Source organism: Loxodonta africana, chromosome 2 (genome assembly GCF_030014295.1).
Source record: "Loxodonta africana isolate mLoxAfr1 chromosome 2, mLoxAfr1.hap2, whole genome shotgun sequence".
NCBI classification, from domain to species: domain Eukaryota; kingdom Metazoa; phylum Chordata; class Mammalia; order Proboscidea; family Elephantidae; genus Loxodonta; species Loxodonta africana.
Window position 1 is genome coordinate 216,541,864 of NC_087343.1, and position 20,711 is coordinate 216,562,574.

At 40.9% G+C, this 20,711-nt stretch overlaps 1 protein-coding gene across 1 annotated transcript in view; it reads left to right on the forward strand.

Annotated features, from left to right (window-relative positions):
- Positions 1-6,071: 6,071 nt before the first annotated feature.
- Positions 6,072-20,711, forward strand: part of DYRK1A (dual specificity tyrosine phosphorylation regulated kinase 1A) — a 146,442-nt gene continuing 131,802 nt past the window's right edge. Inside the window, exon 1 of the mRNA XM_023559093.2 lies at positions 6,072-6,306. The gene's annotated coding sequence lies outside the window, so the exon portion shown is untranslated. The remainder of the gene's footprint in view (positions 6,307-20,711) is intronic.

Here is a 20,711-nt window from a genome sequence, read left to right on the forward strand (position 1 = left end):
ACTCAAGTTTTACTTGAAGGGTCTGAATAAAATCATTCCATGTGAGACTCTGGAAAATTCATGAGTTTATCTAGGACCTGTTTTTCTAAATCAGTCTCATCCAAGAATTACTGTATACGTTTTAAGGAACAAGGTTGTTTGTGTTGTATGATACTGTGTAAGACTGGTTTTGAGCTGGCCTCACACATGTGAGTTTATGTAGTTTTTCTGTTCCATTTTGTTCTGAGGGTTTGCCTCTAGTCTAGAGCATTTTGTCTGAGTTTTTGTATCAGATTAAAGGCCATGGCTGGTGTTTTTCGTGGGGCTATCTAAAATCTCAGTTTTCTCTTCCAAGAAAAACTCCTCTAGTGCCTGGGCTTTTTAGTAGTTACTCTGAGAAACTTTGATATAAATCAATTTTAAAAGTATGCTGAAAAGGGTAAATTGTTTATTTTGTTTGGTATAAAAAAGCCTTAAAAAGGGAAAAATTATTCTAAATTACTTCTCTAAAGGATCCTATAAAGCATGCGAAAGACAGGCTTATGAAAATATAATAATTTCCTAAACTACAGATGGTATTACTAAATTAGATTATAATATCTTTCATAGAGTTTTATTGTGATTGGTTCAAAAATAAATAAATGCTTATATAAATTCAATACTCCTACTATTCCCAGAAATTACTGAAAATTAATTTGTTCTGACAAAAGTTTTTTTGTTTTGTAGCAAGCCAACTTAAACACAGTTTCCAAGATCTTTTTCGTAACTAGGCTAGACTAAGTATACAAGATTTATTTTGTTAAAGGAAAAGAGTAATTTTGTCCTAAAATAAAAAGACTGGTTGCTGCAGAATAAAACAGAACCAACCAAACAACACCCACACACGCACACAAACCTGGACAGATAGAAAAAGTTGTAGAAGGTTATAAGAAAGTTAAACCAGAAGGTTATCTAAGATTTGATAGGTTTATTTCCAAGATTTCTGGGTGGCTTGCTAATGTTGAGTTAGGTTGGTGGATTTTTTTACAATTAAATTGTATAGGCTCTTGCTTTTTATGTCACAGAGAATGAATATGTGTTTTTAGGTATGGTAATGGATGTTTTTGACACTCGTAGGATTGCATTATAAGAGATAAGTGAAGAAGATGGGAAATTTGAGAGGTTTATTAAAGTGGAGTTTGATGTGGTCAAATTTTTTGTGTGTTGCATTTTAGGATTTCATGGGTTAGTTTATGAGAATTTTTAGGAGCTTTAATGTCAAATAATAAAGAATTGGGTTTCTTGTTGTGTGGATGATGGGATTTTCTTTGATTAATGCGTTGAAGAGTTAATTTTAATCTTTGTCCAATCTGCCTCAAAGACAACAGAATAAACTCCTGAGTCAAAAACAAAGCCACATGGCTCTAGAAAAAGCTAAGATTTTACTTTTAAGATCTTTAGTTAAATATGCCAAGTATTATTCCTCAGTGACCTGTGATAAACTCCTGACAATTTTGAAATGTCATGAAAACCACAAAAAGACTTGCTTGTTTTATAAAGAGAAAAATGCTAAATTGTTTATTTACTATGTTATGATTTGCATGAGAAATGTTAACAGATCAGGAGATGTGCTCAATTTTAGGTTAAATTTTGGTTGTTATTAATAACATATTTCAGAAATTGTATAAGTTCCTAGAAATTTGTCAATGTTCTCTCTCTCCTTGATATGATCTGGTGATACATTGCCTGATATTACACAATAAAAGTATAGTATTATCAGTTATAATTTTAGTGTTTTTTTTAAGTGTTAACTTGGCCACTACTTTATTTCTTTAATTTAAAAAATAGCATCATCCAGGCCAGTGGTTTTAACTGAGGAATTTACATCATTTAACCATTGAGTTTTTATTTTATTCCAAAGTTTAGAGAATTAGTATATTCTTAGTATAGCCCGGCTATTTAGTATTATGTCTCAAGATTATTATAGCTGAAGCTTTTTGAATATAAGGTTAATCATCATGTTTAGAGATATTTTTTGTCTAAAGTTTTTTTTTTAATTGACTTTTTTTAGCTTTGCATTACTTTTATAGTTAATTCCCATCAGGTCTTTCACCTTTAAGAATTATTATTATAATAAGTTAATTGCGGACATTTTTAAGTTGTCATCTGCAGATAAGTTTTACTTTGCTGACTCACTGAAAACACTTGACCAAAATATTTCAACAAAAATAGACTAAATCAAGATTTCCAGAACTCTTATATAGAAGGTGACAAGATTTTCAGACTGCTACTTATCCAGAATTACATAGAACCAAATTTAACTACATATGACTGAGTAAACTCAAAAAATTATTATAAGGTTTATATGTGAATATTGCTGATATTTAATGTTTTACTTTCTAGAATAATTACTTGAAAGCCTATAGTCCTCCCTTATGTTGCCCATACTGACTCCACATTGTTCAACCTCAACTATTAAAATACTATTACAGGTTAAAGAAGTCTTTGATGACCAGAAGTCAGACACTCAAAATCCACCTAGCTTTACCCCATGTCTTAGTTATCTAATGCTGCTATAACAGAAATACTGATGGCTTCAACAAACAGAAATTTATTCTCTCATAGTTTTAGAGGCTAGAAGTCTGAATTCAGTGTGCCAGCTCCAGAGGAAGGCTTTCTGCCTTTGTCAGCTCTGGGGGAAGGTCTTTGTCATTAATCTAGTCCTGGGTCTAGGAGCTTCTCAGTGTAGTGACCTCAAGTCCAAAGGATGTGCTCCACTCTTGGCTCTTCTTGATTGGTAATAATGAGGTTCATCTCCTCTCTGCTTCTCTCTTTTATATCTCAAAAGAGATTGACTCAAGATACAACCTAATCCTGTAGATTGTGTCCTGCCTCATTAACACAACATCCTCTAATCCTGCCTCATTAACATGATAGAAGTTAGGATTTTTGACACATAGGACAATTGGATAAGGTCACAAAATGAAGGACAACCACACAATACTGGGAATCATGGTGTAGCCAAGTTTACACACATTTTTTGGGGGGGACATAATTCAATCCGTAACACTCTGGGAGACTATATATATGTATATATGCATATACATACATATATATATATATATATACATACACACATTTATTAGAAAAGGTACTAATCAAGGACCCATTAGAACCCCATTGAAAGGGACCATACCTAGACTTCCTCACCAACTCGTGTGCCCCCAAAACTAGGAGTCAAACCCTGAATCCATCTATCACAACTGAAAAAAGTCCATGCTGCCTCTGTAGACCAGCTAGCCCTCTAAAGCTAAAAATCACCTTGAGACACTCTGGAGGCCAGAAGTAGAGGACATCCAAGGTAGGCAGCTAATCCTAAGATCACAGAACAAGATTCCATGCATCTTGCTCAACTTTGTGGCCTTTGTTTTATAATTGTAGCTATCCTTATGCTGCTAGCATTACTCCATACTTGTGGCCTTATTCCTTAGTAATTTTATTCAACATGAAAGTCCACTTAAGTTTTATCTTTCTCTTTGTAGTAATTTCTTCTCCTTTTTTGATATCTTTAGTTGGTTACCCAATGGCATTGGTTCTTCGTTATGCTCATCATTAGAAACTTGACTAATTCTTCTGATCATTATGTTAATTATAAGACTGGTTAAATGCATCATGATTTATATATCTAACTTTTGCAGTCACACCGCCAGACCCAAAGTTATGCAAAGTATATATATATTGAGGAGGTTCAAGTTTCTGGAACTTTGAGCTTGTGCCTTTGCAGTTCGTCAGCTTGCGTAATGCTGAGATATTCCTCTAAAAAATTTGGCCTTTCTACTCCAAGCTCCCCCTACCATCAGTTCAGGAGAAAAGTGAATAAGCAATGGCATAGTGCAGATACTAGATGGTGCCTGGCTACTCAATAAAAGCATAGCAGCATCTGGGGCCTTAAAATCTTGAAAGCAGCCATCTATATTACAGCACAATTTAAAGACCATGCACAAGAAAGGGCTGTCATAATGGTCTTTGTGATTTAAGAAATTCTATAAATTCTTGATCAAAAGGGGGGAATGATAAGTAGCTTCTAAAATCAAACAGAGGCTCTCAGCCAGGCCAAAATGGCTGAGGACTTGGATCTCAACAAAGGGTTTATCCAGATTACTCTGAGTAAACAGGGGAGGGAGACAGAAAGGAAAGTAATAAATGTGCTTAGAATGTTACAGGAAACATGTGACACAAATTCAATGTCCTTGGAAAGAATGCTTTTTGAAAATTGTCTCTTAGGCTGAGATTAGATTAACTGATATGAAGAGCTGTTTTTGAAATGTTTATGGGATTATAGGGACAACGACTCGATGATAATGGGTTTGGTTTTTGGTTTTAACTTTGTGTATAAAAGCTCAATTTTGTCCCCAGAAAGATGGAGCGCCTTGTTCTCTGAACGAAGTGCTGCCCAATTTGCAAATTGTATCTTGCCTCAATAAACTCCTTGCTTTTACTTCACAAACTCTCAGATTTTACTCTTTGACATAGCAATTAATTTTGGCTCATTTAATATAGTGGTTAAGTACTCAGATCCTAACTGAAAGGTTGGTGGTTTGAACTCACCAGCTGCTCTACAGGGGAAAGATGTGGCAGTCTGTTTCTGTAAAGATTTACAGTTTTGGAAACACTGTGGGGGCAGTTCTGTTGTGTCCCATAGAATCTCTGTGAATCGGAATTCACTTGTTGCCAATTTTTTTTTTTTTTAGTGTTAAGGGTTACAAATGCCTAAGTGATTAGACAGAAGCATAACCATGTAAAGGGGACGGAGCAGGGACAAGAAAAGGAGGAGGAAGTTGGCTGTATAAGTGGAAATTTGATCTTGGGTAAAACCAAGGTAGTGATCGCTCATCTGTATAAGGACACTCTTGGCCACTACCTCTTCCTTCAAAACAACTAAGTACAATGTGGATGTTAATTACAGTACCAGGGTAACTTTGAAAAAACTCAGCAATCCAGAAGAACTTTTGTAGTTTTTTGATACCCTGAAGAATCAAACTGAAGTAAGCTATTTTTGCCTGAATATACACACTTTTTAATGTGGTGAAAATATACACAATAAAACATTCACCAATTCAAGTTTCTACCTGTACAACTCAACGACATTGATTACACTCTTTAGGTTGCACTCCTCTGTGCCCATTTTCTTCCTAATTATCCCACCACCCTTAACATAAACATGCCTGAATACTTTTTGCCTAATTTCTTTTACGTTTAATTTGATTTCTTTCAGGGCCTGTACTAACTTCAATGATTACCTTAGCGCATCAATTGGTTTGTTTTTTTTTTTTTTTGGTTTTGTCAATGTTCTACTAACTGTAGAAACAGAACATTTGTTGCAAATCTTTTTAAGCAAACATCTTTCCTTGAGTCACATACATAAGATAGCTATCAGTATTTATTACAATACTTTTTTTTACACCTAATACTGTTTATATGTTGCTACCATACTTGTGAACAGCTGAAGGCTCCTATAAGAAAAAACGAATATGATCACCATCATAAGATGGCAAAACCGAACTTAGAAATAAATCAGTATATTAGCGACTTTTGGTACAAAATAATATATAAACTCTTCTCAGCTGAACATTAAAGGCCCTTATATTACGGTTGGTACAAAATACAATTTTTAGCCAGTGGCTGTCTCCTAATTACAAAGTAGCCAGCATGACATAGCTTGGGTTTTAATGCCTGGGGAGCACACCTAGAAATATTTAGTCAGGCAAAACAAAACCTGAATGCAAGCCAAAGTAGTAATAACTGTTCTGATTGTCAAGGTAAGTGGGCAAATTAAGTATCTGGAAATTGAGAAGGTACATTTAAAAAAAAAAAAAAGGAGTCGAACGACAAGGACATAGTAATAGCACAAAAGGATTAATCTGAGGGGCATTTCCATGGAGAAGCCAGGCTGTACCCACAGAAGCGGGGAGGGGTAAAGAAGGTTCGAAATAGATGGGGAAGCATGGGCGGAGCGTGCACTGCCTAGAAAAGTTTTTATGACAGCTACGTCCATAATTCTTGAACGTTGGTATTGGTTCCTTAAAAATCTGAGCGGCATGATTTAATCAAGGTGTCAGCCGCAGGGACATCCCTGATTGCGGGGAAGCGTCGGAATTCCTGAGATGTCTGAAGTGCGGAGGCGGCCTCCACCCCGCCCCCACCGCGGCCTCCGTGGGCATTTTCCGGCGAGGGGGGGACGCGAGCCCTTCAAAGAACACTTTAAACCCATGGACGTGTGCGCCGGGCTGCTCCCACGCGGCCGCCGCGAGCCCCGGGAATAAAGGCGAACACCTCGTCCGGACCGCGGTGAGAGCCCCGTGGACGGGCGCCCGCGGGGGGGCTTTCTGGGTCCCCTCCCCCATCGGCGCCCCTCCCCCCGGCGCGGGCGGGGCCGCGGGCGCACGACGCGGAAGCGCGGGGCTCCGGGGGCGGTGGCGCGGAGCGGGAGGGCGCGCGCGCTCTCAGGGCTGCAGTCGGCGCGGGCGCGGCGGGCGCGGCGGGCGCGGGGGTCGGGAGGCGGCGGGCGCTCGCGCACAGGCTGGCCGCCGCTTCGCGCCCCTTTCCTCCCGCAGCCCGTCCGTCCCCCCTCTTCTTCCTCCCTCCCCCGAGCGAATCACGCGCCCTCCTCTGACACTCGTAGCGGGCCCGAGCTCCGAATTTATCCTTCACGTGACCTGAGGGGGCTGGGTGGTTGGTTGGGGCCGGAGAGGGAGAGGGAAAGGAGGGAACGGAATCTGCCGTTACCCGAGCAACAAGCCCCGCCCGCCGGCTTGGGGACGGGGGGCGGGAGGAGGACGTCAGCACGTCAGCCGGGGTTTTGCGTTTTGATTGACAGTTGCTATAGCGACCGGATCGGTCCGCCGCCATTTTGTTGGTTGGTTTTTTTTTAAACCCTTTCGCTTCCCGCCCGAATAATAATAAAAAGCCCCATTGGAGTGAGGCGGGGGTGGCGGCGGCAACAGCGGCGGGGGGATCCGGGGACACTGCTGCCGTTGCTGCTGCCGATCGCGGCCCAAGTCGGGCGCGGGGAGCGGACACCCCGAGCGGGGGGTGAGGGTGCCGCCGCCGCCGCCGCCGCCGCTTCTGCTGCTGCTGTTCCTGCTGCTGCTGTTGGTGCCGCTGCCGCCGCCGGCGAGCGGGCGGGACCGGTGTGAGTGTGAGAGTGTGTGAGTGAGCGTGTGTGAGGACGAGTGTTCGTGCGTGTGTGTGCGAGTGTGTGTGTGAGTGTCTGTCTGTGCGGGCACTCGGGGGCGGGCGGTTCGGGCGCTCCTGGCGGAGAAGCCGCCGCTGCCGCCGCCGCCGCTCGGGCCCCGGCGCTTCTCGCTGCGCAGGTTTGGAGCGCGCGCCATTTTGTGAGATTTACAAAATCCTCTTCGGGAAGAAGCAGCCGGGAGCGGCCGCGACTAGGTGCCCGGCCTCGCCGCCGCCGCCGCCCTCCTCGCCGGGCCGGGCCGTGCGGCCCCGCCGCCGGGAGTCGGGGTCCGGGGACTGCGGTATTTGCCGGGGAGGGGGCTGTCGCCTCCCCGGCCCCGGGCGCCGCTGGAACCGAGAGCCGGCGAGAGACTGAGCAGACTGCGGCGCGGGCGAGGAGCCGGGGGCGGAGAGAGGCGGCCGGGGTGGCGCTGGCTGCGGAGGCCGCGGCGGGAGCGCAGCGGCGGGAGCCCGAGGCTGAGACTCACCGGAGGGAGCGGCGCGAGCACCCCGCCATCGTCCCGGTGAGTGTCCGGCCCGGCCGCGGCCCCGCCCGGTCCGGCGCTCGGCTCCCCCCGCGGCCTGTAGCCGGGCTCGCGCCGAGGCCGGCCGGGCGGAGGGAGGGACCTGCCATTTTAGGAGGAGGCGCCGCGGGCCCAGGCCCGGCCGCCGGGGAGGGAGGTTGCAAGGCCGGGTTTCGGAGGAGAGGCGGGTGCGAGTGCAGGGAAAGTTGCGGAGGGCGGGAGGAGGGGGCCGCGGCCTCTCGGGAGCCGGGGCCTTAGGGGCCGGAGAAAGCGCCAGACCTTTACTGGTCGCCCGAGCCGAGGGGAGGAGGTTGTCTTCCTCCTCCTCCTCTTCCTCCTCATCCTCTTCCCCCAGCTCCTCCCTCGTCCCTCCTCTTGGTCCCCACCAGTGTGGGAACCGCCGGGGTTCTTAGCAAGGACAATGCCTGGGTTAAGAAAATGGGGCTGGTGCTGGGCGAGGCGAGGACGGCGGAGCCGAGGTTGGGCGCCGGGAACGTCGGGAGCCCGATCCCTCAGCAACCCGTTGGGGTCGGTGCTGGAGGGAGTGGGACTCGGCGTGTTCTGAAGTTGTGCAGTGACTGCAAGTAATCCGGCCACTCGAGATGCAGTAATGCCCTATTCAGCAGCTGGAGGAGTTGGTGACTGGGAAGACGTGAATTATAATTGATACCTGTGTTTTACGACATAATTTCACTTAGCTATTTATAGACTCTAACTCACTCTCATTTCTGCTGAATATTTATCTCCACACTTAGCAAAAGGCTCCTCCATATTCTGAAATAGTTAAAAAATAGAAAAATTAGCGAGTGAGTGCCTCTGACTTCTTGGCTGTGCTTTTCATCCACCCGGAGGTTATAGGAACCCTGTGATGTCCGTATAGCGCTTGAGTGCCAGCACGACTTGATTATTGAGTTTTGCCCGAGTTGTCAGGAAAGATACGTTATAACGTTATTCTTACACGGAGTTGAAGATGAGGACGAGTAGTGCCAGGTGCCTCTCTCTGGGCTTTACATGTTATTACCTCGTTGATCCGGCCAGGAGGAACTGCTGCCCATTTTACAGATGAGGAAACTGAGCCGAGAGAAGGGCAGTGACACGTCCAAGGTCAAACAGCGGGAGCATGGAGTCTGTAGCGAGCCTGTGCTCTTAACCGCCTTGTTATTGTAAATCATTATGAATACTGGCAAATTTTGGAACCATTTGTGTGTAATGACTCAGGATTCTAACGTAGAGATTGTCTCTCTTTATAGTGTTTAGAATGGGATTGATTTTGTGGTTTGTGGAAGTGGAAGGGAAAGGTTGACATGAGGTCTTCTTGATGAAACTTGTCAGTTTTTTTCTTTCAAGAAAATTAGTTTTAGAATGGAAGGAATTAAAAAGTATTCTTAGGTGTGTGGTGTTCTTGATAATTATAGGCATCATTTAAGTATTGATGAGTCATAAGAAAGTTTTGTGTGAAGTTATTTTTGGTGATATTTTATATTTAAATAAATATTTTGGATTTTTTCTGTGACATTTTACACATCTAAAGTGTCTAAAAATGAATATAATTAGTACTTTGATTTTGGGTACTTTAATAAGTAAAATTATTTTTAAGTTTTCTTAAATTTCTCATTTGGTTATTCCATTACTTTAAAAGAATATTTTCAGATAGACTAAATGTGAGACTAGGATTAATGTTTCATGTACTAGGGTTTTAAATTGAAGATAGTTTTAAAGAAACAGCAGTTAAGAAAAACATTTGCTTGATTATAGTTAAGCTTTTTAATGTATCCCAGTACTTTTGAAGGATCTGCCTTGAAGTAACAGTAGTGTTTACGGTAGCTGTCCAAATTATTTAGACTTCAAACCTAGCTGGAGAGCTTAGGACTCTTGTCAGTGTCTACACTGTGTTCTGTTGTAAACCTGGGCATAAAAAAGTTCCTGTTTACCTCAGGGAGGCATGAGCTCAAAAATTATTCTAGGAGGGTCTTCCCTTGTGTCTGTAAGGTGAAGGCATACTCTTATTTCTGGTGGTGTTTAAAAAAGATTTTAGATTTGAAGGAATAGACTTGAATGGTAGGGGTGGGGATGGGCTAAGTGATCTGGTGAGATCTCTGTTATTGTTAAATTGTTTAGGATTTTGAAATTTAGGAATAAGATGGTTTCTTAAGGTATTTTGAAGACATTTCGATGGGACCTGTTAGAAATTTAATAAAGTTATTGTACTGTGCATTTAAAAATTAACAAGTAATCCAGTCTTTAGGTGCACTATCGTTCAAAATAAGTGGAAATATTCCATTTTAGTGCAGTGTCTTGTTTGGAAATGTGGATAGTAAAAAAGACCCTTGGTTAGAATTTTTTTATTCTCGATAATACTGCCTGAAGCCTGTTCCTTGGTTTTATTGTGAGTTCATTGTATTTATGACTTATAGATACGGGGGTAAACTGGGGAGTGGTAAGTAGAACAAATTAGATTTGAAGAATTTCCATGGATTTTTATAGTTCTATGAATATCTGGAAAAGTGAAATTGGAATAACTTGTTATGAACATGTCTAAAATGACTATTGGCACTCATTTTGTTTAGTAACCACACCAAGAAAGAAAAATGCTCATTTGCATTGAATCTTGGGTAGTACTTGAAAACCATTTTTTTTTTTTTTATTTTTAAGAAATAGTTTAGAAATTGAGACTGCCTATAGGTGTTTTTCACATGCATGCTTATGTTTGGCAAGTATCTAGTTGTGGGAAGAAAATTTGGATAGAAGTAAATTTACTGTGGGTGAGAAAGGAATTGCTTTTGTATAAAAACCAAAAAAAAAAAAAAAAAAAAAAATCCCACTGCTGTCGATTCAGTTCCAACTCCTAGCGGTCCTATAGGACAGAGTAGAACTGCCCCATATGGTTTCCAAGAAGCGGCTGGGGCATTCGAACTGCTGACCTTTTTTTTTGGTTAGCAGACATAGCTCTTAACCACTATGCCACCAGGGTTTCCATGCCTCTTTTATGACTTTAAAAATAAGACTGGTAGAAGATAACCCAGTGCCTGAGGGTTTGGTAATTTGTGACTCCCTTGGTATTTGTGATACGATGTGTATCACTTTTTCTTTGCTTTGCCCTTAGCTTTTCTCTTAAAAGAGCTTTCCCCATTTCCTGCATATACACTCAGCCCAATTCCCTCACCCCAAGAGAAGCCCTAACCATCCAAACCCAGCAGAACCCAAACTCTTCCAGAAACAGTCTTCATAAGGAACTTTGCTCCTCACTCCAGAAATTTTACCTGTCTTGTAATTTTGTTGTATGCCTGATCAGTAATTTAAACTGTGATCTAAGGTTCTTTCCTGTTGAGGAGTGCTTTAGTGGTTTTATCTCCATATACACTTGTAAATTTTGTATGTAGAAGTGATGGTATTACTTGAAACTATGAAACATGGTCACTTGAAACTTGATACTAACAGCTTGCCCTATCAAAATGAATGGCATGGTTTGTGTAATAGCACCTTATGTGTACATAGTAGTTATGCTCTTTAATTTTTTTCCCATGTGTTATCATGACTGTGGAAACCCTGGTGGCGTAATGGTTAAGTGCTATGGCTGCTAACCCAAGGGTCAGCAGTTTGAATCCGCCAGGTGCTCCTTCGAAACTCTGTGGGGCAGTTCTGCTCTGTCCTCTAGGGTCACAATGAGTCAGAATCGACTCCACAGCACTGGGTGTGGTTTTTTTGGTTTATCATGGCTGTTGGGGGCAGTTTTGTGGTGGCTAGAGAAATTATAGTAATTCTTAACACAAGACTTGCATAATTTTGGATTAAAATTATTTTGGAGTGAAAATTGGCATTTAAATACTTGGAAAAACCATCAAAGTAATTTAAATTACCTGAAACTTCTCCTCAGGTGCCCCCAAATAAAGGATTCTTCTTTTGAAATCTTGTCTTATGTCAGTGCTATAGTTTTAAGCTAGAGTTGTAAAGTTTAGCCTTGGGTATGTAAACGTGAAATATTGACTGCACATGACTAAGATAATTTAAGGTTCATACTGGTAATTGAAGAGAAGTTTTGTTTCCTAATCTAGTGTTTACGAGGGACCTTAGTTTTCTTTTTGGGTATATGAAAACAAAATGATTTAGAAATATTGGATTGTATAAATTAGCTAAATGTTTTTAAAAAAGTTTTTGCTTTTACTTTGAAAATCTGCTTTCAGAGTTCCATAACTAGTTAAAGTGGTTTATCAGAAAGATAACTTACAGTATGTTGAACATCTCAAATGCCGTGATTCCTTATAGTTGTACTCTTTGCTAATTTGGCTTCTTGGCAGTTGGTTTTTCTATCAGAGTTATGCATCCTTCTTCTAGAAGGTGATTTTCAAGTTTGTATTCTGTTAAAAGTAAGTGTTTTGATGAAGTAGATACTTTTTTTTTGTTTGAAATAGTAGTTTTAAATGTGTTTTCAGTCTTAGTGATGAATTGTTTTGAGCTCCCATAATGAAAATGCCTGTTTAAATAGATTTTGGCGGGGGGGGGGGGGTTAGTAAACTGGCTTGATATGGAATGATAGTGGTTTTCAGCATCGTCTTTAAGTAACATCTGTGTTTATTAAATAGCCCCTTGATTTTTCTAAGTATATAGAATTTACAATGGCAAGGATTGTTTTTTAAATTTTATGGACGTTTGTGGTGAAGGTTGGCATGTTGGCACGTGCGTTTTGGTAAAAAGATGCTTCAGTTCACGTCTCAACAAAATCTGCTTGATATCTAGTTATAGATATTGAAGAAGCATTATACTTTGGAGAGTACTGACCTGTGAGATAGATGGTAGAGAGCAGAGACTCCAGAGTTAGGCACATCTGGAATATCTTGTCACTCACTGGCAGTGTGACTTCAGTCGCAGTGATTTTTAGATCCATTTCCTCATCTTCGAAGGGGGGTTAATAGTACTTACCTAGGGTTCTTGTGAAGATTGAAATAATAATGCATGTACATTTCTTAGCGCCCTTTTTTCTCTCTCTTCTCCCTCCGCTCCTCTTTTTCATTTGTACTCACTCTTTTGGTTGCCCGATGAACATAACTTCAGAGAGGCCTTCCCCAAACCATCAGAATAGGTAGGTCCCTTGATGATGCATTCTTATGGGACCCTGTCTTTTTCTTTCACACTCCTTATTGCAAAAACTATGTAATTAAGATCTGTCTTTCCCTCTCCATTATGTCGTACGTAAGGTGCATCAGGACAGAAACAATCTCTTTGTTGATCGTGGTTGTACCTCCAGTGCCTGGTACATAGCATGTGTAAACACATGTATGTGGAGTGCGGGGATGAGAAACCTACCTGCTGAAGCCTGAGTGCCACCCCTTAAGTGGTGCAGTCTTAGGCAGAGCAGCTTCTCTGAGCCTGTGTCCTGTGCACCAGTGGCCTTGTCCAGGATTGTGAGCATTTGAAATGAGATACTATAATGAGGTGATTTGTAAAAGTGTAAAATGCCATATAAATGTAAGATAGTGTAGTAGCAATAATTTCAGCAGTGGGGTTACCCAATAGGAAGCTTTGATGTGATTTGAAGTGAGAATTTATAATTAAAGTCTCAGGTTTATGGAGGTGGTAAGGTAGCTATTAAATTATTTATCGTAAACTTCCTGTATTAGTTGGAACACAGGTTGAGCCTGTGTTCTGACTCAATGCGCAGTGGCTTGAATGAGAAATTTATTTCTCATTTAACAACAGGATAAGGATAAATAGTTGAAGGCTGCTATGGTGGCTCCATGGTATGGGGGACCTTGGTTCTTTCTGTCTTATTGCTTTCCTGTACTATCTTCTGTGTAGTACAAGACAGTTCCCCACTACAGTCCAGAAACAGGATGTAGAGTTGAAGGTGAGGAAGGCGTGTTTTCTCCCAGTTTGCATACATGACTTCTGCTCACACTGTATTGGTCAGAACATAGCTACAAGGAGGCTGGAATATGTGGTCTTTGGTAAAAACAAAAAACCAAACCCAGTGCCGTCGAGTTGATTCCGACTTATAGCGACCCTACAGGACGGGGTAGAACTGCCCCATAGAGTTTCCAAGCAGCGCCTGGCAGATTGGAACTGCCAACCCATTGGTTAGCCGCTGTAGCACTTAACCACTATGCCACCAGGGTTTCCGTGGTCTTTGGTGGGGTGGCTGTATTTGGCTGAAAATCTGTTTCTACTGAAGACGGAGAATGGGGGACAATGAAGCATTGCCTACCACACTTTCAGATGTTTTGGAAGAAACTATTACACAGACTTTCAAAAGACAATTTATTGTGCTAATTAATAGTTTTATTTTCTACATTTATTCATTAATCTTTTGAACTATGATATTCAAATTCTAATAATCATAAGTTGTGCAATATATAAATAAGTAGTCAGTTTAGGGGAAAATGTAGCTCTTTTTTTAGTGGTGAAGGGATTTTTGGTCTACTTGCACATTAGTTTTCTGACACCTTATTTTATGATAGAAACGTGATTCTTGATAGCTTTGGTTATATTGTATATAAACAATGTTTGGAATCTTGAGTTTTTGAATTTAGTCTTAATAGTCTCCTGGACCACACTGTTTGTATTCCTCCTCATGTTCTCAGCAAACAGTACTAGAATATTGCTTGTATCTTGTCAGGATTTCAGCAAATGTTTGAGTCACTGAATGTTGCAAGAAGGATGATAGCAGGGGTGTTTAAAAATACATTTACTGTTCTTTAATTTCTGTGGACTGGAGAAAAGGGAAAATCTAGGATTCCTTTGAAGTGTAGAATATTATTAAATCGGGTAGGGACTTGAGAAATGAGTGGTTCTCAAATAGACTTTGGAGAACTTGTCAAAATTGTGCCATTCCCAAGCGCAGGCGCTTTTCTTTCTGTACGTTTGGGGTGGTGCCTTGGAATCTGCAGGTAATCCTGATGAAGTAAAAATGTTTTGGGCGACACTGATATAGTTCCTCTTTCTCATTTTAAAGAAGGAAATACAGAGAAGCCACGTGACCTGGGAACAAGCTGACCTGGGACTACTACTGGTTTTCCTGGCTCCTGCTGCTGCTTTCTACGAAGAGGGGTGGAGGATGAGGAATAGAAGGTGCATTGGGATTGTATAGGAATAACTGTCATTCTAAAATATGTTGCTTTTATGTGCAAGGTCATTTTTAGTGAATGGTTGGCTCGCTTAATTGTCCATTTAGTTTTAAGAGAAAAAATAGTCCAAATTAGTCAAATAAATGTTTAAAGGTGAGAAGTTGGTTTGTATCAGGACTGGAGTGGGTGGCGCATGGATATCATTAAGGTAGATGGATGGGTAGATGCTCACGTGGCATGATTAGACAGAGCGGAGGAGAGTCTTATCCCAGAATTATTATTTCTCATCTCGTTGCTTGCAGTTCTCACTCTTGTAATTCATTCCTTTAGATTAAGGGAAGATGTAGACTCTAATATAAAATGGAAATATTCCTGAAACAATACTTTTTTAATCTGTTGTCAGGTTAACAGTTTAATTCTTGTCAGTTAGCTGGCTGTCATTCTAAAAATCAGAGATTAGCACCTGCATTAAGCAGAGAGAACTTTTGGGAAGGGGAAGAGAAGCATAAGGGCACAAGTGCCCAAACCTGATGAAAGGAAGGGTGTGTTTCAGAGCTGTCAGCTTGTGATACGGTGCTGGCGAGGCTCTCTGGTGACTGAGAATATTGTACGGGGACTCTGTAATTTTGCCTGAGACTGACTGGGCTTGATTACGTACCTCCTGACCTGAAGGTAGCTATGGGACTAGAGAGTTTGTTCCTTTTTTCTTAGTTCTTTATCATCTGTTTACTAGTTGTTGTGAAGTCTGCTCTGACTAATGGTGACCTCATGTGCGTCAGAGTAGAACCGCACTCCATAGGGTTTTCAATGGTTGCTCTTCCAGGGTGCCTCTGAGTGGCCTTGAACCTCTAACCTTTTGGTTAGCAGGTGAGTGTGTTACCTGTTTGTACCACTCTGGGACTCCATTACGTGTTTAGGGCTTCTATTTGACTAGCCTTACAACATACCCAGTAAATAAGGATACAATTCTAGTCACATAGGGAATTTTTTTCCCCTAAGTTTTATTTATTTTGTTGTTAAGAACACACACAGCAGAACATATACCAATTCAGTGGTTTCTACACGTACAATTTAGTGACATTGATTACATTCTTCGAGTTGTGCAGCTGTTCTCACCCTCCTTTTCTGAGTTGGTCCTCCCCTATTAACACAAACTCACTGCCCCATAAGTTTCCTGTCTAATCTCTCGAGTTGCTGTTGTCAATTTGATCCCGTATAGATAGTTCTTAAAAAGGCATAATGCTGAAGGCAGGCCATTTTTACTAGTTAAACTATTGTTTGATTTTAAGGTGACTTCAGGGGATATTTTCGGTTTAAGCTTTAAAGATTATCTCAGGGGCATCCTTCATGGTTCCAGAAAGTTTAGAGTCCAGAAGAATTTGAAATTCTGTTCTGTATTTCCCACCTTTTGATTAGAATTCCTCCAGGGAATCTTTGGTCAAAATCTTTTCAGTAATAGTAGCCAGGCACCATCCATTTCTTCTGGTCTCACGGCAAAGGAAGCAGAGGAGGAAGTTGTTCATGCAGGCAATTAGCCATGCATTCCATATCCTCCTCCTGTTTTTCTGACTCTCCTTCATCTGTTGCTCCAGTTGAATAGAGACCAGTTATTGTGCCTTGGATGGCCATTTATGAGTGTTTAAGACTCTAGGCACTATGCAGTGAACTAGGAGGTAGAGCAGAAGCACTAAACACGTTATTAGGCCCATTAACTGGAATATCTCATGAATCCATGACTTCCAAACCGAGGAACCAAATCCCATGCGGTGTTTGGTTGTACACAAGCAGCATAAGCAGCTACTCTATTTTTTTTGCTGTTGTTGTAAGTAGATCTATCACACAGCTTTTGCCAGTTCAACTTTTTACAAATATACAACTTATTGACAGCAGTGACGATAATTGGCTGTGCAGCACTACCCTTCATTAATGCAATATTTCTATCAAAGTACATTTGCCTTTTCTTGTCTTTTTATATAAGTGAGGTCATACAATATTTGCCGTTTTGTGATCAGTTTATCGCGCTCAGCATAAAGTCAAGTTCATCTGTACTGTAGCATATATCAAGGCTACATTTTTCCTGCTGGGTAAGTAGTATTCCATTGTGTGGATGTGCCACATTTTATGTATCCATTCATCTGCCGTTGTTTCCACTTTTTGGCTATTGTGAATCGTGCTGCCGTGAACGTTGGTTACAAGTCTCTTTTTGAGTCTCTGCTTCCGAGTCCTTTGGGTGCATAGCTAGAAGTGGAATTGCTGGGTCATATGTAGTTTTGTGGAAACCCTGGTGGTGTAGTGGTTAAGTGCTACTGCTGTTAACCGAAGAGTCGGCATTTCGTATCTGCCAGACGCTCCTTGGAAACTCTATGGGGCAGTTCTGCTCTGTCCTATAGGGTCGCTATGACTCGGAATCGACTTGGCGGCACTGGGTTGGGTTTATGTAGTTTTTAGTTTTTTGAGGAACTGCCTCACTGTTTTCCACAATGGCTGTACCATTTTCCATCCTCACTAGCAATGTTTAAAGGATTCCAATTTCCCGATATCCTCACCAACATTTGTTATTTTCTGTTGTGCTTTATTTTAGCCATCCTCGTGGGAGTGAAATGGTATATCACTGTGGTTTTGATTTGCATCTCTCTGTTGGCTAGTGATGCTGAGTATCTTTTAGGGAATTTTAGTTTTAAAGAAACAAGTAATACATACTTACGGTTTAAAAAAAAAAATTCAAGCCCTATAGAAGGGTGGCAGATCACCAGCTCTTTGCATGCGCCGTAAATAACAGCTGCTCAGTCTTTCCTACCAGAAACGTTCTGTGTATTTCTATGTGCAATTATATATGTTATCTTGCTTTATATATATGTACATGTGTTGCCAAACTCTTTTTAGTATGAGCCAGTTTGTTTTTTGTTAAGCACATAGGCATTGTGATGTATGTGTGTGTATACAGACAAAACCCATACTTGTAAAATAAAAGAAAAATGCATCATACTAAACATACAGTTTTGCAATGTAAGATTCTTTTCACTTGTTCTATCTTAGAAATATTTTCATATCAGCTGGTAGAGGTTTCCATTATTTGTGATGGTTGGAAAGTATTGTTTCATGGATGTACTGCAGTTTATTTATCTAGTCTCCATTAAGTTGTTTTCAAATTTTAAATAATGCTACAGTGTACATCCTTGTAGTGAGCCCTGGTGGTACAGTGATTAAGCGTTCAGCTGCTAACCAGTGGGTTGGCGGGTTGAACTTACCAGCTGCTGCACAGGAGAAGATGTGGCAGCTTGCTTCCGTAAAGGTTTACAGCTTTGGAAGCCCTACAGGGCAGTTTTACTCTGTCCTATAGGGTCGCTATGATTCAGAATCGACTTCATGGCAGTGAGTTTGGTTTTTTGGTTTCGTCTGTGTCTTAATCCCCAGCACCTGTGAATATGAATATTTGGATTCTGGGTGGGTACATCCTTGTACATGTAACGTGTATTTCTGTGACGTTAGCCATAGGATACATGTTTAGAAGGGAATTGCTGGTTCACTAGGTAGTTGCATTAAATATTTGAATATATTGCCAGATTGCCTTCCAGAAAGTAACACCAATTTCTACTTGGACAAGCAGTGAAAGCAGTGTCTGAGAGTGCAGTTTCCCACATTCTCCTAAACTTTCTCAATTTTTGTCAATTTGATTGGTGACTAATGACATTTAATTGTCTGGATATGCATTTCTTTAGTTACGGGTGAATTTGAACATCTTAAATCTAAGTTGCAGTATAACTCTATTTTAAGTAACAAAATATTCATTTTTTGTCGAATATATGTAGTTAAATATTTTTTTTTTCTCTTTTGGATAAGAACTGTTCGTAAAGTATAAATGTCTACAGGAAAAGGGATTTTTGTACCTTTTCAATTAAGTAAACATTTGCATGTCCTCTGTATAAGATAGGTGAGTCATAGTAGTAGAGGCTTTTGACTACAAAAATGAGTAAGATTTGGTTATTTCTGCTTTTAGTGTTGAGATAGATATCTGTAAACAGACAAGATTAACACTGGTAAGACCATGGCTGCTAAAAGAGGTATTGACATGTGAAGACCTAGGGAAGGAAGACGATTCTGGAGATTCGCCAGTGCTTTGTGGGGGAGATGGGATGGAATGAGATCTTTGTCAGTAAAAAAAACAGTAGAATTTTTATAGTAGAGCCTGGGGAATTGATAGGAGGAGGTCATGTGGGCAGCCTGGAGTGGTGGGGGAAATGGAGAATGGCAGAGTCCTGTGTTTGGAGTATAGTGTGTGGCAGGTGTATGGTATGCCAAGGGAGGGATACGGACAGTTTTAGTGGGAAATGAGAGTGCTATGTCTTAAATAGTGTGAGGAATTGGATTTTGGGGGTGGTTGAAGGTTTTCTTGCAGGGGAATGGTGATAGATCTGTGGGTAAGAAAGATGACACTAAGAAGGGCTTGGAAGCAGGAGGGCAAGGCCATTCTAGGTGTCCAGGCATGAGTGATGAAGAAGAGGTAAAAAGTAGGAGACAGGTGGGAGAGCCAAGTTTGGAATACCTTAAAAAGATTATTAACTATTCTTTAATTTTCAACAGAGCGAAGTGAGTATTTCTGGATTCATACAGAAATTTACCTAAGTTTTGGATATAGAAGGTGATTAAACTTTGGTGGCATAATATAGTATAAGATTCTAAACGTGGACCTGATTGGTTTAATGGGACAGTTGAGAAATTTCCTACTTAGGACCTGAAGGAATTGTTGAGAAACAGGAGAGAGAATTATTAATGTAGTTCAGGCCGTCAGTTAAGGACGGGTGGAGATAATCTGTAGCACCAGTAACGATGAGCTGAAAAATGGGAAAGTGGGAAAAGGCAGTGTTAGAAGCTATGAAATCTGAAAAGGAAATAGTTGTATCGTAACTTACTGTTTGAAAAGTGTTGAGTGGCTGAACATGCAAACGGTTTATTATAAACGTCTTTGTATTTTCTTGAAAAAAATACATTCTGTTTATTTTCATATGTATCCTAATTGAGAGACAGACCATTTAAAAAGCATTGCATATTGTAGGGTGGGTAGAATTATTTATTGAGCACTTATTAGGTCCAGGCATGTACTGAGGTCTGAGAATCTTTGTGGAAGTTATGGTCTGGTGGAGGGAACTTTAAAAGTCACTCAAGTAGGCTTAAGGACTCAGTCTAATGCAAAAAACCAAACCCACTGCCACTGAGTCCATTCCGACTCATAGCGACACTATAGGACAGAGTAGAACTGCCCCGTAGAGCTTCCAAGGAGCACCTGGTGGATTTGAACTGCTCACCTCTTGGTTAGCAGCTGTAGCACTTAACCATTATGCCACCAGGGATTCCTCAGTCTATTATAGACATAAATTAAACTTTCATCAAAGGAACTTAGAGTCTATGAAGTGGAGTAATTTTTGATGTTGCCTTTTGAAGGTTTAAAGAGTTTTGTCTCATTTCAGAGCCTTTTTTTGAAAGTTTTTATTGTGCTGTGAGTGAAAATTTACAAATCAAGTCAGTCTCATACAAAAATTTATACACACTCTGCTATATACTCCTAATTGCTCTCCCCCTAATGAGACAGCACACTCCTTCTTTCCACACTCTCAGTTAATTTTGAGTTTAAAGTTTATTGGTTATAAATAGGACTCCGGTCCTTCAGACAAATATTGCCTTCTGGAAAATTTGTTCTGATTTGATCATTTTTCCTTGGAAAGGACCGTTGTCACCACAGTGGTGTTTTTTTTTTTTTTTTACCTTATCTTTACATTAAATATATTCATTATGGAGAGACATTACTTTTATAGTATAAAAGCTTGTTTTGTAACAGTTTTTCGAAACAAGAATGGTAAGAAAATTAATAGAATCTCATTGAGTATTTTACAGTCTTCATTTTTTTGCATTTCCCTGTAATAGTTCTATAGTATAGCCCAAA